General features: G+C 38.0%; 1 protein-coding gene across 1 annotated transcript in view; it reads left to right on the plus strand.

Annotated features, from left to right (window-relative positions):
- LOC117205549 (protein neuralized) overlaps positions 1 to 20,521 on the plus strand; it is a 115,610-nt gene that overhangs the window by 35,561 nt on the left and 59,528 nt on the right. The gene's annotated exons all lie outside the window — the stretch shown is intronic.

Here is a 20,521-nt window from a genome sequence, read left to right on the forward strand (position 1 = left end):
TTTATCAAACTATATTGAAGATACTATTTTTCCCCTTTATCGTTATTCTTTATTTTATTACTATAAGATAAAATATTCAAAGCTGGTGGCAATAACGATCCGGCAACTTCCTCTGGGCAAGGGCTAATTTTTACTTTCAATCCATTTAACTTCCTTACTGTTTCTAAGATATAAAAAACTTCATTTTTTATTTCCACCTTCCACTTGTAATATCCGCAGATGTAAAATTTTACGATTACTTTGGCAAACTCGCGAACTCTACACCATGCAAAATTTCGCATACTGTCCGGTCTGCTAATTTGCATGATCCACCAATCTACTGCTCTATGCCAACTCTTCCATAAGTTCTTCTCTAGACGCCGGCTAAAAGCCACGATTGAAGAGCCCTTGCCTTTTGGTAACGTCGTTAAATCCTTCTCGATTTCTTCGAGTAGGATAGGGCATCCTTTAAACCTACCGATGCAACCGTTCACCTTTCTGAAACTCGAAGAGGATTTTTTAACATGCACCTGTTCCTCCTAAGAGCATTTTTTTCGGGGGATGGAAGCCAGTCTCTATCTTCCATGGATCGAACATCTGCCCCGCGTAACAAGTCGGCAGAGAGAATCTAATTTGTGAATGCTGCAACCGTTCGTGTTAATAAATAATATCGAGGAGACGAGAGCTTATAAACCGTTTATGGATTATTAAAAAATGCGCAAGTATATGCATGGCGTTATGGAGGGTCATTCAGGAAACTGAAACGATCCACGAAGTTTCCTTTTCTTTTTCATCGGACGAGAGAGGGATAGAAAAATGGTAAGGTGAACGGCGTTGAATAGCTCGATGATTACAGGCCACTTCGTCAATGATATTAGGTGAAGTAAAAAGTTCTGAGCGCTTTTTCGCTTTATTTCGACGATGAAATTAACATAGTCAAGATTATTCGATTTAGATTAAATATGCGCCGTTTTGTTCGATTACTTTTGTCCATTTTGAAGGCAATTTCATAATTCCGCGGTTGAAGAAGTCCTCGTCCCTATTGGTAAAAAACTTGACCAGCTCATTTTCACAAGCCTCTCTTGAGGCCAGTTTTGTACCATCAAGAAAATTTTGCAAAAACTTAAAAAGGTGATAATCGCTTGGTGCCAGGTCTGGACTGTACGGCGGATGCGATAGAACCTCCCAGCCAAGCTCTCGGAGCTTCTGACGCGTCGTTAAAGATGTGTGCGGCCTGGCGTTGTCTTGATGGAACACAACACCTTTCCTATTGGCCAATTCTGGCCGCTTCTGGTCGATCGCCTGCTTCAGTCTGGTCAGTTGTTGACAATAGAGGTCCGAATTAAGTGTTTGCCCCGATGGGAGCAGCTCATAATGGATGATTCCCTTCCAATCCCACCAAACACACAATAAAACCTTCTTGGCCGTTAATCCACGCTTGGCGATCGTTTGGGCCGGCCCACCGCGATTGGACCACGATCTTTTTCGGCTGTTGTTCTCGTATGTGACCCATTTTTCATCGCCAGTCACCATCCGCTTCAAAAATGGGTCGATTTCGTTACGTCTCAACAAAGAATCGCAGGCATCAATTCGGTCCAAAAGGTTCTTTTGCGTCAATTCATGTGGCACCCATACGTCGAGCTTCTTCTTGAGACCAGCCTTATGCAAATGGTTCCAAACGGTTTTCTGGCTAATCTTCAGTTCCTGGGCAATGGAATAAGTGCTCACATGCCGGTCCGACTCGACGATTTCCATGATTTTATCCACATTTTCGACGATTGGCCTACCAGAGCGTGCCTCATCTTCGACGTCCATATTACCAGAACGGAATCGTTGGAACCACCGCTTTGCTGTTGCATTCGATACTGTACTGGGTCCATAAACAGCACAAATTTTTTTGGCCGCCTGCTCCGCCTTTTCACCTTGGTCGTAGTGGTACTGAAGAATGTATCGAATTTTCTCTTTTTTTATCTCCATTTTCGAACGCTGTAACACACAACTGGCTTCACCGAACACAAAACTGACAAAGAACCTTTTTGATGCGTAATATCACCTTGAAATCGGTGTATACTATGACTCGATGCGATGTGCACATCGTGAGATATGGCTCACTAAAGACATCTAGCGAAAAACGCTCAGAACTTTTTACTTAACCTAATATTACACTTATTATACCTCCTTATTAATCTAATGCTCCGTACGGTTATTGTTTCTGATGTACTTGGTTTTTTATGCACCGGCTGTGATCTTCCTTTTTCTTTTTTCTTTTTTTTTCTTCCTGTCCAATGTGATCTTTGGATGCTTACTCGTACTTTAAATATTGGATTTATAGTTACTTATAGTGGCCTGAAACTTCGAATAATTTATTTGTGTTATATGTATTGGAATATTTATCAACTTTGTTAGTCACTTCGACAGCGATATTTTATAGTTTACGATTTTTATTATTTTGATGCATCGTGTGAAAATTGCCATAGTGATGTACCTACATTATCTATAATAAACTGCTTGCATTTAATTTCGTTTTATATTACGAGATCATCTTATCTTCCTCCGATAGAAAAATTCTAGCAAATTACACGTTTCAACCATTCGAACGAACCTTCTTTTTCTTCACGCGATTTTTCTAAATAAGCGAATTAAACTATCTTTGTAACTGCCTCTTAACACACCTATACGTAATAATAATCTACGATGAACGAATAATTTTTAATTCACCCGGAGTACCATCCACAGAGGAAAAAGGAATGATAAACGTAAAAGGAAATGTTTGCACGCAAGATACGTGCGAGTTGCACGCTGCACGCGCCACGTAAGATAACTGATGTTGTGTGGTTTTGCGGTTACAATGGATCAGGTGCATGCGGTTGAAACCGTTACAGATGCTAAAAATTCGGTCGCGCAGCAATAAACATTGCGATATTACAACATAATTAAAAAATAACCGGCCAACGATTTTCTCTCGAGCTAACAGTAGGTACCTGCTGCACGCCTTTTATCGAAACGTTTATTTTCACTCCTTCTTTGAGATCGCTTTCCAAACCAATCGATGGAAATGGAAAATTAAATGGCGAAGATAAAACAAGTTTCGAATATGAAATTGACGTGACCGCTACTTTTTGCATTGCGTTATTCATTTATGAATCATTGTATGGGCTTATTCTTGTCGGGTGGACAATAGAAATGAAAGAATTGTGTGAAAAGTGTTTTAGTTTTCGATTACATCAACGAGAAGCAAATAATAATATTTTTAATTAATTTATTTTTTACATAGTAGTGGTCTTTCGGGTTTCACGTTATATTACTTTCTTTAACCCTTACTTAAACTCTTTATTAAAACTTCTTTCTTCCTTTTTGCTTTTACAAGAGCTCCAAAATAGCGGCGCGTTGTATTCGAGGAACTTTTCGTTCACATGGCACACCTTTATTAAAACCTGTTTCTTTCGTTTCCCTTTTATAACAACTGCAAAATAATATTAGTATCATTAAGAAACTTCTTGTCCACGTGACGCATCTTTATTAAAATCTTGTCCTTTTCTTTTTGCCTTCTACGAGTGCTTCAAAAGAACGGTAATATTTTTTATTTTACAAACTTTATCTTCTTAACGTATCTTTATTACAGTCTTTTTTTTCTTTTATAGATGCTTCGAAATGACAGTAGCAATTTTTATTAAAGAAACCTTATCTTCATGATGCCTCTTTATTAAAATTTCCTCGCTTGTAACCGTTAAAAAGTCTTATTAAATAAAACCTATGTTCCACGTTTAATCTTATATAATACATTTATCTTGGTATTTTTTAATAAAACCATACTTTTCTACTTTTTCCAAATATTTCCAGTTGGCCCAAATTACTTTGCTTTATTCTTTTCTTTCGCATAGACTCACATAGACTGAACATTTTCAATCTATCTATATTTATTTATTTATTATTTATTTATTTTACCTAATCCCCTGGCCTCTCTTTCTTGGACGAATTTCAGTTCTTTGGTTCTTAATGTCTACATTTGACTTTACACATTTCACAACACAATGCCAAAACAATTTATCTATATTTACGAGGCCATAAAGAATCAGATTTAGCTCCAAGTTGAATGCTACTTTCGCTGCACCCTATAGCCCAATCGCAGTCGGTGACAAGCGGTTTATTTGAATAACGAGATAATGGGAGTCTTTGTCGCTACCAAAAAGCCGATTACGCTGTGATTGCCCTTTAACCAGCGACCCTGGCTTCGCGCCTTTCGCTCCAAGAACATCATACTCGCTCTTACTCGTGTTTTACATCCTCGAACACACGCGAATATTATTTTGCGAATTTCTGATACGCGGATACGTGCTTCCAGAATTCAGAAGATTTTCAGTATCATTGTATACACAAGGATAAGTCCGTATCTCGAGAATAAAAATAGCTACAACAGCGCGGGTGCATTGAATTTGTAGCCACGGTGTTGTTCAAAGTTTTCCAAATAGATTCCTTAGAATATATTTCAAAAGCGTTGTTTTAAAGAATTTCAAGTAAGTACAACTGCAGATCTCTTCATTCTTTGCAGCGCACATCGTCCTAATGGAAACTGAATCGTCCGCAACTTGTAGCGTGTTAAATACATCTTTACGTGTCTCGATATATGAAACAGGAGATGACAAGGAGATGACAAGAGCTGCGAAATCTCGAATGAGTTAGCTGTACGCGCATTCGATGCGTTAGGTTGATGTTGAAACAGACCCAAAAGGATTTGAGTGTTCGGCCCTTGGTTGTCGAAAAATTAATCGAGGGATTGTAGCTCTTGGTGCAGCAATCTCATGTGTTTCAAATGTTTTTATCCAGTCGAATATCGGCCATCGAACGAACGATTGCCACACACGGAATGGTAATAGCAGCGCATTATCGAGTATGAATCGACGAAAACGAGTCGGTTGTCCGTGGACAAAAGAAGAAAGCGACTCGCATCGCATCCAGACGCGAGTTTACGCGGGTTCTATTGTACGAACATTCGGATCTTGACTCTCGCGAGACAGGTGTTATTAGTATTGTCGATAACTATGGCACAGACAGAAGATATCGTCTCGAGCCGCTACGGTAACAGCTGAATGATGGTCGCGCGCGAGATGACGCCCGTATGCAGCTGCTGCTATTGCTTTTAATTGCTCCCTGTTCATTCTGGTGCCGGTGTTCTATTGCGATAAATCGATCGTGTCGTTGATCTTGTTTAAATACTCCGCGAGCTGTTCGTCCATGATCCTTCGTAACATTCATCATTCGAGTCGTTGAACGAATGGTTAGATGTTCTAACCGTTGATAACTAACCGTTTGGTTTTGCATAAGACGCGATGGCCAGGTTTATCAGTGACTAGACCGCAGACTTTTATGTCAATTTTCATAAACATAGAACAGAATTTTAATAGAATTTTGTTTATTAAAAATTATAACAATTATACTGTGCTTTAGATACTTTGTATATTTTGTACGCATCGTGTGAATTTTGTGCATTTGTGCATCTTTAAATTAAAATATCAGCTTAGAAATCAACGATCTATCGAGCGATTTATTGATCGTGATTAATTGTTCCGTAATTATTAACGCGTTGCATATTTAATTCAGTGGTAACGTTTTAATAGATGTGATATTATTCTTTAGAAGAATAAGCGAGATATCGTAATTAGAGTGAAAATTAAAACATCGAATCAAAATTTGTAAAAGGATGCGATATAAAAATAATAATATGGGATATTATTAATATTTATTTCCAGTCTGACTTTGTTGCAAATCGTTTAATTTTACTTTTCTCATAAACCAGACATTCGAACGTGTATACGTTACTTCCACGATCTTTTCTCTCGCTCGTCTAATAATCTTGCCTAACTGTTCACGCGTATTCGTGCGTCAGAGAATTGAATGATAATAGAATAATTACAATACAATGAGGTCAACTTCGTTCAGAGGTCCATGTCTTCGCTGGTTAAGACCTTTCGAGGGTTCTCTTCGCGCAACGTGCACGAGCACGCTCTGAATTCTTTTCAACGACACATCGTGCAACTTCTTTTTCTAATCCAAATCGAATTAAATATGATAATGTGGTTTTTATAAAAGTAGGAGCGCGTGGAAAAATAGGTAACAAATAATACGAAGATCAAACATATTATTTTCAAGGCATTGACGATTTAGTTGATGAATTTATTGAAACACACATATATATACGTACTTTAAAAAATAAATTGAAAATACGATAAGGAAAGTAAAGTTGAAATGTAAATGAAAATACAAACTGAAGATTTAAATACGTCTTTATCCAATAATAATAGTGAACATACGGTGATCTTTATTCATATAGTACTAAAAAAATATACGTTGCAAATCATCTTCAACCAAACATTAATTCCACCCAGTCTTTAAACTCTGCTACAAAAATTAACATAAAAATTCCGTTTCAAATTGTGGAATTAAATGCATTTAAAAAATGTAATTTACTATCATTTATGCAACACTGAGAGCACAAGCACTTCCACGTGCTTGCATTTCGCTAATCTACACTGCCGCTCAGAAGTATACGGATACTTGCTTTTTTAATGCAATTTAATAACAAAAAGACTCAAGGCGATATTGTATCTTATCAGCTTGTTATTAATTCGTATATTTTACTAATATTCGTGCATCGTTGATATAATCCGAGCAATGTGCCCATGTAGTTACGAGCGGAAGTGTACGAACGAGTTCATTAAGAGATTAACTTCGCAAAAGGCGTGCCAGCCGTTTCGCGAATCGTTTCCGTATCGAAGAAATTGGAAGGGACAGGATAAAGATAATTTGTCGCGATACAGATTGCACGAGTCCGAGTCCAAACTTCATCCTGTTCACGGTAAACAGCTCGACAACCTGCGTGAACGCCAAAATCCCTCGAACCGCTTCGTGAATCGGCTGCAACTTCGACGGCTCAAGTCGATTCCGCTCTCGAGTTGCGGACCGTATCTCCGCTTCCTTGCTCGATGTTACCACATTGCCGTCCCTTTCTCAGGATGTCGCGTGTTCTGCAGGCGACGTGCTCCGGGAATTCGGCTCGAAAACGTGTACATGCGACGCGAACTTTCTATGATAGAATTGGTCTAGGTGGAAATGAAGTTAGGCGAATACTTAATCGTTTTACCGCGCAGTGTGTGCGTACAGGATGGATCGTAAATCGTGGCACGAGTGAGGTAAATTGAGGGAAATTCCATGGCACGAGTGAGGTAAATTGAGGGAAATTCCGTGGCTCGAGATAAGGGGACAATTATTAGGAACGATGGAATTATTATTGAAGGATTGGTGGGTTGGTTTTTGGGAAACATTTGGAACGTTTTTAGGTACACACTTGACGAAAGATGGAATCGACGTATAATTTTGTCATAAATTAGTACTATCGTTTCTTTATAGGAGTATATCGGTACATAATCTCCAAGGAATTGCACAGAATGTCTATCATACTTGTTACAAATTCCTACTCACTTATTTCTTCTGCCTTTTGTTCAATTTTATTTAATTTTTATAGTTTTATTATATCGGTACAGTCGTAACGAAATTGGATTAATTGCATATAATAAATGCAGAAATACGCTGATATCTTCAAGAATGTAATTCTACTTGTACAATATAAATAGGAGGATAACATTTATTTATTTTATTTTTCACGTTATCATGTTTTCCGAATAATCATTCAAACGGCATACGTAGAAAGAAGCAAATGTTCACATGGATTCCATTTCTTCAATTTATAAAGACACGAATTTGCGTAAATATTCACGGCCTATCAATTTCCACTTTCAAAGTATATATCATCCTTATTTTCGTTTAATATCGTCACTCTTATCCGTCGAAATCGCACGAACCACCACGTTTCTACGTCTACTATCTTTCATTCCATGAATGGAAAGTACCGTGCAGCCGCGCCGTTTCTTCGAGGGTCTCCTAATTGCCTGTCCGGCAGAAAGGGCGAATTTCGGGCCCTTTCTCGTCTGGCAGCCCGTCTGTCTTCCCGAAATAAGAAGCCCAGTAAAAGATTGTATATTCGGTCAATGCCTCTGTCAGATGTTCGCGCTGCTCTCCGCGGAAGAAGGGGCGGCAGGCTTCCAATGGATTGCAAGGGGTGTTCTATAAAACTGCAGTTCTCATCCCGCAATCGTACAAAACTGTACAAGGACTTAGTACGAGAATTCACGAGCAATTTTATTTGTTTATTAATGAAAGTCGAAAATCTGTTAAGAAATTGCGTATTAAGGGGCGCGAAGATGATTGGGAAAATTTGGAATTTCTGTAAGTTCGTGAAAAATTAATGGCAGAGTGTTGGAAGGAAGTTTTAGTTTTGATTACGAATTTCTTTTATCAGAGAATTTCGTTTCCTTTTTATTGGATAGAATCTTGTTTATTAGAGGACTGCTCTATCTACCTTCTTTTTTGTGGGAATTTTGTTAGCGAAGAGTATATTGCCTGTTCTTTATTAAGAGATTTTTTTTACCGTGAATGTTTATTAGATATTTCTTTGACGAAAGTTTGTACCGTGTAGGTACAACTACGTGCTTTGATAGGTGTAATTTTTTAATAGAAATATTAATCCAGGTATTCGGGGCGTGAGAGATTTCGTTTAAATTTTAAGCGAGTGAAAAGATTTGGAAATTTCATAGAAAAATATTTAATAGATTCTCAGTTATGGCAATTTCCCTAAAATGTAAATTTACACGAGATTACAAGAATTTTTGCCCGCCGATGAAATAAATTTCACGGATAATTGACACGCTCGACTCTGGTTTACCCTCGAAATTTTTCTTTACTTTTTCTCCGTTTTCGCCTACCTTCGAGCTTCGCGTTGATTTCCAGTTACACACAAGAGAAAATTTCGAAACAATCGGATAGACATAAACTTGCTCATAAACGAGAACACGTACATTATATGACCATAATAATAATCGACTCGTAATTAACCTAAACTCTGTTAGCTATACGTACAACTATCTACATCTACCCTTAACATTCCATATATATATACATATATAATCTGATAAAGTGAACGAGTAAAACCATGAAGTAGGAGGTTGACAACCGTTCGGGGATCCCTTCCATCCCTTCTTAGGGGCCATAGTAATCCGAGACGACAATACACTTCTAAAATGCCTGCGTCTTCTATATTTTCATGGGGGGTGCGCACGCGCCAGTCTCTCCGACTTCCTGCCATTCGCCGCTCGCTTCCGCTATTTCACATTATGCTATATGCATGCATCCCCGTCCGCCGACGGGGTTACCCCATAGGAAACGCATCTGCACACTCCTCCTTATCCACGGGGGCACGGTGGCGAGGTCGAGACTTGGCGCGAGACAGATGCTGAATCCTTGAATCCGTGCACCTTGGCCAACTCCATACGATTTTTATCGATCGTCAAGCAAATTTCATTTCGAAATTTCGTTTTACCACGACGAATTCGATGGTGTGTGTGTGTGTTCGGTTGTAATTCAGGTATATGTCTACCTCGTAATTTTATTTATTTTATTATTATTATTATTTAAGTGTTATTTTATTTTTGTAAGAAGATTGCTTATTTATTACTGTGGATTTTTACGAATTTTTATGTTCTTGCGAATGTAACTAGGCAAATGGAAATGAATACTCTACTTTGGATATTTTATATATTTTTTTGCATGTTATCAGCGTACGCTAATTGTGCGCGTCTTCGCACCTTCGAGTTTCCCATAAACGCATAAAAATGGGTGGTCTATTTGTTAGGAATAGTTTTGGCTATTTATTATAATATTTCGATAGACGAATTTTTAGCATTGTTAGTAAAGTTTTAATTTTGTTATTTGGCTAAATATAGAGAATTTGTTATACATCGAAAGTCGAGTTTATTACGTATTAGTTTCAACGTGATTTCATTTATAAGTACAGTTTGATATTTCGCCTAGCAAAATGAATGTCCGATTGGGAAAATATTTTTCGATTATCATACTCGTATCTATGTATGAATTTCTCTGTTCCTTTGATCTTTCGAAATATTAATATCTTCTGTTAGTATCAGGTTCAATATATGAGCCGATATATTTTCCAAATGATATTTCTTTTATATTTCCCAGACTGATAGTAAAACCTCTCACGTAGTATCTTATTATTTTAACAGCTAACCCAAATACGTGGCTGGTCATGGTTCATGTTGCTCACAATCGTACAATGAGCTCTAGGACAATACGTTTTCTCCTAATCAGAATTGTTTAAACCAAACCCCTGTGAACCTTTCTTTATCTTACAAAAGCATTTGTCAGCAAAGACTTTAACGAAACGTTTACTACGAAATCATCTTCGTCTAAATCAACAAACCTATCTCCTATCTCTATCTCTTCGAGTTATATCAATCTTTTGAAAAAATAGACACGAGAGACTGGTTTACATTGACGATTAGCGTTGAAACAGACAGAGTATACTCTGGAATCGCGTAAAATTGGCCTGGTCGTTTGAAAAACGCTGCACTAATTAAATATGCGCAACACAAGAGCAGATACTTTTGATATGATTCTAGTTAGATATGATTCTTGAAGACATTTCCACGCAATTACGCTTGAGAATTTGGAGCACAGTGCACGCGTAATATGGAGCAGTGTAGGGTAATCAGAAGTTGCACAATGGTAACGAAGGAAATCTAACGGTGAAATATAAAGTGTTTTTTTTTATTACGTTAGATAAATTTTTAGATCGTTGTACGATCGAGACAAAATTATTTTTCCTTGAGAGTCTTGAGATTATGTTTAAATGATCTTTTTATTATTAATAGATTCAGGCATGGACGATTAACATGAACTTAAAACATTCGTCTTAGAAACTTGGTTCATCAAAAGTGACTTTTCCGACGTACTGTTGATTACTTTCTTTAACTTTCTGTAAATAATTTTCTCGAGACGCGACAAGAATAGAAACATTCGCGTCAGCCACGTTATTTAGATAACTTCGTCGTATCATATTGACGCATTAAACAAATGTTTAAGAACAGTTACCAGTTTGAAGACTTTGTACGGACTATTTTATCGAAATACACAAAAATAAAAATGCAACAGTTGCGTTAACTGCATTTCCTAGATAAATAATTGTATGGACGCACCGCGTGCGTCAACAGTAGCGAAAGTGTTAAACATCTAAATATATAAGCAACAGCTGTCTATTTAAAAAGTTTCTACATATCATTTTACGAATATACACAAAAATAAAGATGGAATAATTGCGACCACTGCATTTTCCGCATAATTGTACGGACGCCTCATGCGCGTTATCAGCAGCGAAAAAATGAAGCATTTAAATATTCAACAACAGTTAGCTGTTTAAAAAGTTTCAGCGAATAATTTGACCAAAGCACAACAAATATAAAAATGCGATAATAATTTTGTCAGCTGTATTTTTAACAGAATTACTCGACCACCTAAATATGTTTGAATTCCAGCAGCGAATGTGTTAAGCAAATATTTAACCATTTAACCTATTTAAACCATCGCAGAAATTATGCAAATGGCTGGTGAAATCCGAAATGCTTCTTAACATCCACTTTAAGCAAATTTTACGTGCGCAAATGTATAACTATCCATTTAGCCTCGATTCCACCGTTCAGAATCGGAAGGAAGCTGGTAGGATGGGCGAAAAGAGGCGCTTAAACGAAGCAAGGTGGCTCGTTGTCTGTAATTTCGGAGTTTTTCAACGAGCATTGGTCTCGTAAATCAATGGGCTCCGGTCCTCGAGGAAACGGAGACACGGCTCGGTTGTTTACTCGCGCGCGAGTAGCGCGTCTGCTCGAGCCGCGGCGTTTACTCGCGAAGCGTTTTATCGTACCGCGACGATTAAACGTTGGAAAAGATAATGGAAACTTCTGTTCCCTCGAATCGTTCCCGGGTAGCAGACAATTCACGAATTGAATAGAAAAATTGGGAAACTTTTCAAAGGAAAATTCCTACCATTTGAATTGTTCGAAAGGAGAGAAGCGAAGAAGAGCTTTTTGGCGAAAAATCTGGGCCAAGAATTTATTTTAATTTGAAAATTTCGTGATGTATAGAGAATAAGAGGATGTAGCATTTGAGTTCTAAATGTAGAGATTTAATTGCTTCGAGAATTCTTTTTTTTTTCTTTTCTTTTTCTTATCTATGTACAATAAATATTTGCAAAGAATACTCTTTTATTGAAATATGTTCGCGCGATTGAATTCAATAGCACGAAACGGTTTCATCGAGAAGATATCGAATCGGGAAGCAAAGATAACGTTGCCACTTGAATAATGTATATTTTAATGGAATAACAGCTTCCTTGCGAACAACGAATAAATTTCATTCGCCCGACTATTCATACAGTAAAACAGTTATACAAGCTTCTACTTATAACAATTGATACTCGTTTAAACTCCTGCGTATTCATAAATAGTTTTTATTTGAACAGCTCCTTCGATGAACTTTGCCAAATTAAATTTACGAAACGAAGCTTCATTAATGTGAAATACATTAACAGACAAAAGTCTGGAATTACTGCACGTTCTAAAATTCTACGATTTAAACAGCAGAGAAACGCGTCGAATATTTATGAAACGAGATGAAACTACTATTAATATCTGCGTAGCGTTAACTTGAAATTAACGATAAGATAACAATTTAGAGAGTAATTGGAAATTTTTGGTTGGTAAACGTATCTCAACGGTCAATGAAAAATTATTATGATGGTAAAATTTCGAAGAGCGGCGGTCGCATGGACCCGAGACATTGCGAGTTGTTGGATTTTGGTTTCGTTTTCATTTAAATTCACGATGCAGGATGTCGTGCATCTTTAGATGCATCCTGTGCGTTTCACGCACAACCGTGCCCACCGACATACGGAGGAACAATGGCAAGCATAATTCAAACGGTAGTTCCCTATCGAAGCAAAAACAAAAAAAGAACGAACGACCCTTTCGCAATCAACGTTCACTTATCCATAGACGTTCCTTTAAGTGTTACTTGACAGCTTTTCCCACGTAAACTAGGAAATCGTAGGCCTCTCCTTAGCCAACCAGTTGCCTCTCTGAATTTTCGTCCGTCTCGTAATCGAATAAAGCATAGTGATGAAAATGAGTTATGCAAATAAAATCAAAATTAGAATTCATAGTGTATAAGAAACTAGAAATTCGACATTTCTATTAAAAAGACGAAATTAAGAAATGGTAGGATATCAGGAACGGAGAAAACAGTCTTTCAGAAAAATCTAGTGTGGCACGAAGCTTTATAAAAAATATGCAATTTGGAAGGAGAAATTATTATGCAAATATATTAAAGTCGACGTATAGTCTAACTTGGATAATTCTGGAAGCTTTCATAACGCGTTGGAGCATCTTAAACCTACTCCTTCTATTTAACTATCATTCAGTTTTGCACACAATTTATGTACTTTTAGTAATCACTAATGACTTTATTGTTAACGAAACTGCATTAAAATAATCTTATAGACGAATAAATAAATAAATAAGATATGTAAGCAAAAATTTGCGAATAATTACAATATGTCTAATAACTGTAACAATCTTTTAAAATGAAGATGTTTAATCTTTAGTTTCGAACTATGTTTAAGCCTAAATTGTCTATTTATAGTTTGATTTACAACCCAATCTCCGCACATCATCGTGTTTTGCTTATTCAAGCTTTCTAGTAAAAAAGAAAAAAAAAAGAAAGAAAAGAAAGAGGAAGAGAACGAAAGATGAAAATTCATGAGTGAATTACTGTTGGATCGCATACAGTTACACGCGTGGGTTAATAGGCACGCGTGCGCTCGTGCATTCACGTGCATAAAACAATGCTTCGTTTCGTATGTGCGTGCACGCGTACGCTGGAAATACAATAATGGCCGGCCTCGGGAAAACAGCTGGTTCGAACGAATTACCAGCCACTATACAGCGATTTTATGTAATTATTCCGTAATTTCTTCGCGCAGATATTACCTCGTAAGCAGCCACGGTATTCTAATTAATAATTAGACTCTGGCGATTAACGACCCTATCGTTGCGACGAGTTTCAAGTAGGCAACAACTTTACTCATCGAGAGGATATAAGGGTTTTAATTGACTCACGCCAACATATTTTATAACTCAGGCTGTAAAATATCTTTTTATCCTACTACTATTTCAATTAGATTCATTTGATAAGTGTGCAGTATAATTTAAAGTACATTGGAAAGTGAGAGTCTTATTAGTGAGGTCTTTAGGGTCGAAGATATTTTACGATTCGTAGGATGCTTTATTATTTAGTGTTCAGAATTGAGTGAAAGTTATTATTTATGTATAAGGATTTAAATATAAGTATAGTAATCGTATAGATTTATCTTCATCTTGTTTCGGTGTTAAATGGATGATCTATTAATTTAACGATTGTTGTGATGTATTTACCACGTGCTTCTTTTTGTTATTTCTAAATTAATCCCGATATCTATTCTCGACGATGTTAATATTTTTAAACATGAAAAAAGGTTCGCGACGAGGAAATAAAATCAGCAAAGTTTCGAAAATTGTTTATCAAAGCTCGAAGTCATTGTTCAAGTGGCACAGAACCACAAACGATATGCTTCTATCGTCGTATCGTGTACATAATAAATAATAGTAGTAAGCAATCGGTGTTAGAACATAATCCGTAGCAATTATCATATCCGGGCTGTCGAATGAAAGTAAAAATTCCATTCATTTTCACTTGTATTTTCGACCTCGAGGAAATGATGGAAAATGTTCGCGAACCAAGTGAATATATATTAAGAAATGGATTGTTTCCAATTTTTGTGCAAGATGGAAGTTGTAGAACGGAAAGAACTCGTTCCTTCGCCTGTTAAAAATAAGGAGAATAGATGGTGCAAGTGTTGGTGTAGGAGTGCGAAGAATCAGAGCGTTCAGGACAGGAAGTCGATCCCGCTGGACGGCGATCAAACGATCGAAAGTAAGTTCGACGTGGACCGGACAAACGGTTTCCGTTAGTTGGCGTACGATCGTTACGCAAGAGGAGCACCGGTCCGGATGAAAAGGATGTGCGAAAGGAAGCCGCAGCTACGCTGCCGTGAGCATATTTCCCATTCTCCGAGAACCTGACTCTGACCCGCTTCCTATTCCTTTTGCTTCTGTTTCGCCGTTGTTTTGCAATGAACACTCGATTACGTAACCAACGATGTCTATTTACTATTAAAAAAAAAAAAAAACTACTGTTCAATTTACATTTACATTTTCGTTGTTCCATTTATGAAAAAAGGGAATATTTCTTGTTCCCTTTTCTTTATGTTTCTATAAACTGGATCCTCAAACATGATCGAACAGTGAAATATTGTAAGTGTGAACGGTGTTCGTCAGAAACGCGGTTCCGTCAAATTTATTTTCTCCTTTAATATTATTTCTTCCATCTTGTTGCGGCGGATGAATTTGTGGAAGAAATCCGTTTGTTAAAAATTGGATATTAATTGTATACTTTTATAATGAGTCACGGTCGAGTGCATAATGGAATATAAATATTCGATCTTGCCCGCTTAACCTACTTTTACTTTTTCACCATCCTTGAGGCTGGAAGGGATGCGGGTAGGGTTTAAGGATCAGTAGACATCTTCCAAAGCTGACATGAAATCGAATAGGGTGAAAATGGTTGTCGCGCGTTGATAGTCGTAGCGAGAAGGGGCTGATCTGCCATCCCTCGCTAATGAGATTCTAAAAATGCCTTCGTCGATAAACGCTGCCCTCCACGACCTCGTAAAACGTTCCCCCTTTGAATTTTTCGTTTAACCTGTTGCTGTGAACACTAGCCGTGTAAATAAATTGTACTGGCGTGTACCAGTGATCGTCGTAAAATCGTGTAGTTACGTATTTACGCGACGTTCACATGGATTAGCAATATATTAACAAGCGACACCTGTAATTAACGAATGGTAGCCAGTCCATATTTTAGGTTTCGACGTTGGTTAACCGAAAATACGTTAAATGAAACTTTTAGAAAGACTCGTTTTTGTGGAAATTCGCATTGGTCGAAGAACTTCTAAGGAATAGATTTCCGGATCGAAGCTCTCGCTCGCGTTATTTTTATCGTCTGGTTATGGCACTGGTATCGTAATTCAATTTGCCGATAAATCAGAAACTTAAAAAGACAAGCAAAATGCGCCACGGAAATCAACGGGGGATGCAGTAAACGAGGACGAAATTACGTCAGCGGCACACAGGGTAAATAAAATGGTGCGGTATGGAGAAAGTTATCGTGCAGGCTGCACGCAGGAAACCGCATTGCAGTCCTGCGAGGCTCTGCATCCTTCCAGCAGCAGGAAACTCAATTTACGAGCCACTGAGTGGCTACATCGGTACGCCATCTTGGAGCTCACAGCTTTTCGAGCTAACGGGAAACGACGTTAAGGGCACGGAAATTAGATTGAACAGACAATGTAGCAGATCGCAGGAGAGCGAGGATCGATCAGCAATTGTCTACTCGAAAATCGATACGTCGGCGCCTTTGTCACGTAAAGTTGGTACTTGAGTGGTAGTAAGAAGGCTGAGTCGTAACTCAACTACTTATTTTCCTTTATACAACTTTATTATAAATGTTAACATTTACAAAATAATACCGAACCGGAGAATAGGGGTTGTATGAGTACAGCAACTAGAAGAGGAACAAGAACTGCCCGAGCTGGGTGAAGTCTCGGTTTATATACGTTTTGGTTTTAGGATGTTGAGGGGCTAGGTGTAGGTTATGATGTAGAAAAGTGTCCGAAGGTCGGGGGTCCATATCCTATCTCTGATGTGGACTTTGGTGCATCACAGCCTTGGTGTATGCTATGATGATAAGGTGGTGATGTATCCAAAAGTGCCCAAAGGTCGGGGGTCCATATCCTATCTCTGATGTGGACTAAGGTGCGTCACAGTCTTGGTGTATGCTATGATGATAAGGTGGTGATGTGTCCAAAAGTGTTCGAAAGTCGACCGTCGATGTATTATCACTGATGTAGGTTGAGATGTGATTGATGTCACACCTTCGTCGTTGCGCTCCGCACGCGCCAAAGGCGAAGAAACGTGGCTCAAGGGTGACATGCACGAACGACAGCGACGGTTATCGATATGGAACTTGATACTGCACAAGCTCATGGAAATATTCGAATACTTGTACATGGTACAAGATGCTTTCTGAATATAGTAAATCAAGGCACAGATATTTTCGTTATGATCGGTGTACAGCCCGCATCGACGTCATCCGGACGACAACCAAGGCTTGCATCAAAATTGGATGATTTACATTTTTTGAAATTCTTACGAAAGGTAACTCCGTTATAAGGGTACCTGTATAAGCTTCTTGTGATTTCGTGTCCATTGAGATCAGCTGAGAACTCGATACATATCTACGTATATGCAATTTATGTGGAACGTTAGTGGTACGACAGAAGGGCAGAGAAAATGTCTATATATTGTGCTCGTAATTTAGTTTAATAGGATGAAATTGAAATACGAAATTGAGTCATCTAAGGGCTTGAACTGAAATATTTTCGACGCTATTAATTATGTCGAAAAATGTGTCGGGCAAAAGTTGAATGGCTTTAAGGGCGACGTGTTCTGATGTTATTAGCTTTTTTGTAAATGGTTGCGCAAGGGGCATGTGAAGGTCAATTTTGTTTTTTTTTTTTTTTGTGGAATCATATATTTTTTAGTACATTAGTCGATGCAGCTAAAGATTCTCTACATGGAATCGTTAACCTTCTTACGTCGAAAAGCGATTAGTGTGATAGATAATTTAACTTTTATTTTGTAAAACTTATGGTACGAAAGACGCAAGACACTACCTTTGTATTTGTTTCCTTCGTCTTTCGTACGGTAAGTTTTACAAAATAAAAGTTGAATAAAATACACTGATAATTATCTTTGGAATTATCGGTGCAGGTGAAAGTTTTGCTCGTTTGTCGGTCAATTTTTTTGTGTTTCTTAACGTCATCATCATTACTCTGTCATGGGACCAGAAATGGATCTCGAATCCCATGGAAACACGATATTTCTACCGTTGTCTGTACTTTGATCCTGTAACTCGAAATGGCAAACCAAAACAAGCCTCGACCGTCACGGCGAACAGCTCGTGTGCTCATTGCCTCGCCGATTCGAGACAAGTGCGAATCGTGTTAATTTAATTATAAGAAGAGATACCAAAGGTCGCTATCTTCTCCCATTTCTAAAGAAATGTTACGTTTGAATAGCGTCATTGTTCTTTAAATAACAAGTTAAGCCTTCGAAAACGATAGAAAATCGCAATATTTTATTCTTATAAATTTCTATATTTATTCCAGTACTTACAAGTTCTTCTCTACAGAATACTAGAAGTATCCTGTATTTAAAAAACAATTAGTTCAATCGAGGATATAAATTTTTGTTAGTAAAGAAACTTTAATTAAGAAGGAACGAAGAATAAACCGAGGAATAATTAAAAAAAAATTACGCCCAGAATGGTGGAATTTAAATAGTAAAAGATACAGGCGCCAAAAACGGAAAAGCTCGTTTCTTAATCTTAATAAGAAACCTTACATAATTAACCCTCTTCAACTCTTCAATCATCAGGCCACGATAAAAATCGATCATCGACAAAACACATATGGCAAAAAGTTTTACGTAAGCAGAGAAGAAAATAAATTAATTTCCTCGTTAAGAGAGGAATAATAAAAAGCATTGATCTCATTATTTGGCCACGAGTTTAATCAGGAACAATTTGGCGAACACGTATACGGCTGCACTCGGTGGAACTCGCGTCCTGTTTTTCCGAGGGACTCTAAATTCTACTTACGATATCTCGGTGCACACTCTTCCTGTACGAGCTGCATTATTCATGATCGCAAACGCTGCCATTTGGACCGTTTTCAACGCAGAATACCGACCATGCTTCACCCATGATGCTCCTACAACTCTATTTACATATTTCCGTATCACTGGGGCGGATCATAAGTTTCACGTATCACAGCATCACCGTGCTCCAATTTTCTCTTCCAGAGCTCGCGATGGATGGTCGAAACGTGAATAACTAAATCGAATAATTGTATCGAACTCATTCAACGGCCGCGAGTCGCTGGGAAATCTGCGATCTACGGCCCCTTATGAATCATTCTTAACGCAAAATCGTGAATCTGGCACTAGCTGCGTCGTCGGGAAGTCTCGTTCTACTTTATTAATGCGATCGCATTTATAAAGCCAGCGGATGTTACTGGGAAGTTTAAGAGAAGCGACCTTATTACGAAATTTGTATATTCCATTTTTCTTTTCGACGATGGAATGTTTATTTAATGATCGATTATTTAATTCGCTAGTGTTATTTATAAATTATAGAAGTATTCATCGGCTGATGCGTATTTTAAGATGGAACATCGACGTTTTAGAAATTAAATCAGATATTAGTTAATGGTGGAAGCCTGTGCTAATGATGGCACAGCTGAACATTGATCGCTAGCGTAGAAATATAGCAGATCTACTGAGTGGGTGTTGTCGCGTGGTCGTTTCAAGTAGCTCATTATTAATTAATGGTTCTACAAGTTCAGTCGTTAGATACTATATTTTGGTGCATAAAATGTAGAGAGTAACCTGGTAAAAATATTTATTAATACAAAAACATCTATTTTTAAAGTTAACATATAGCAAAGTTTTACGCGCGTTATCGACAAATAGCTACGATAATAAAATGAAGGAACGATTTTATTTAAGAGATTACGATACATATTTTCATTAAAAAGTCATCGAGCGTAAAGAAGTAATAATCATTGACAAAAATGACCGAAGATCAATAGGATCTTTTTAACACGCCAAATTTAATGTCCGGAAGTCACAGCCAGGGTATATCCACTTTGTTTAAAAAAGAATAACATTTTGTGTTTCCCGTGTCATATCTTTCATTCTTTCTAATGGTAGATTTTTCCTCGTTATAAATCACCCAGTTTTCAACGTAATATCGAATAGAAATGATATCAAATCCATATCTTGTCGATATTGTAACATAACTTCTTTTTTGCAGCTTTGATTTGCTCTCACTTGAACTGTGGAAAGCGTGACTTAATACGTTCAATGATACATACGTAATACATACAAGTAAGATTTAATACACACTGACTCTGGCTAAGATCCAGATACGCGCGTAATTTCCATTTTCAAATTTCCGGGAGACGTCTCGCAGACAGCGCGAGTACCAACTCGCGCGAGTCATCGACTCGCGAAAAAAATCCATACCGGAGCGGTGTCGGCCCGTCTGAGCCGAAAGCGATGGTCGGGTGTCCGGCTCGAAAATGCTCTTCCTCTCGGTCTGTCCGTGCGGGGTAGAAGCACACACAGCCACAGAGAGGAAAAAAGTAATCGCGTCTAGCAGGATCAATGCTCGTGCAGTCGGCGACCAGTTCGAATTTCCAACCCCGCGCCTCTCGGATCGAAAAGGCAGCGAGCGAGTAGTCCACCCCTGCTTCCCCGCGTTGGCGCACGGGGTGGCCCGGTGTGTCGTGGCCAGGTAAGGGGCAGCTGTCCACCAGGTGCCACTCTCCCCACCAAACGTAGACGCTGTCGACGTTAGCACGGTG

This window comes from Bombus bifarius, unplaced genomic scaffold, assembly GCF_011952205.1.
Source record: "Bombus bifarius isolate JDL3187 unplaced genomic scaffold, Bbif_JDL3187 scf7180000007992, whole genome shotgun sequence".
NCBI lineage: Eukaryota > Metazoa > Arthropoda > Insecta > Hymenoptera > Apidae > Bombus > Bombus bifarius.